This window comes from Furipterus horrens, unplaced genomic scaffold (assembly GCF_987537825.1).
Source record: "Furipterus horrens unplaced genomic scaffold, mFurHor1.1.pri manual_scaffold_8, whole genome shotgun sequence".
In the NCBI taxonomy this organism is placed as follows: Eukaryota; Metazoa; Chordata; class Mammalia; order Chiroptera; family Furipteridae; genus Furipterus; species Furipterus horrens.
Genome location: NW_028327178.1, coordinates 107,193,660 through 107,194,212, shown reverse-complemented (window position 1 = coordinate 107,194,212; position 553 = coordinate 107,193,660).

Below are 553 nucleotides of genomic sequence, written 5' to 3'. Positions count from 1 at the left end.
AACAAGCCAAGGGGACCGCTGTGAGGGACCCTGCCCCACCACTCCTTCCCCACTCAGAGCCACGCTGCCCCCCGCCCCCTGCTCTGACCCCCACGTCCGCCTCCTGAGCCGGGAGCATTGGCCGAGTGCTGACTCTGCCCCGGGCTATGCTGAGCACCTATCAAGAAAATGATGTTCTTTCTCCAATCTCGCGCCCTCCCCATCTGCCCTTGAAACCACAGCGCTAGCTCACACAATGTCCAGCCTTACGGCTAAGTCTTTACTTCTCCTAGGTCCAGGCTCAGCATCCAGAGAGGACCGGCGGGGAACAGACTCCTCGCCAGGCCTGGTCGTGTGGTCACTTCATTTGCACAAATGGCGAACCGTCCTTCCGGGCCTGGCCCTGGGTCCATCAGGTCCCGTCTCCTGGGAGCTGGGTCCCTCACTGCTCCCTCCCGGTGACAGCAGCGCCGACGGGCGTGTCTGCTGCTGGCCCTGTGTGCGGACCGCACACGTCTGAGCCCTGGGAAGGAGCTCCCGAGGAGAACAGGTGACTGATTTCTGTGTGTTAAAT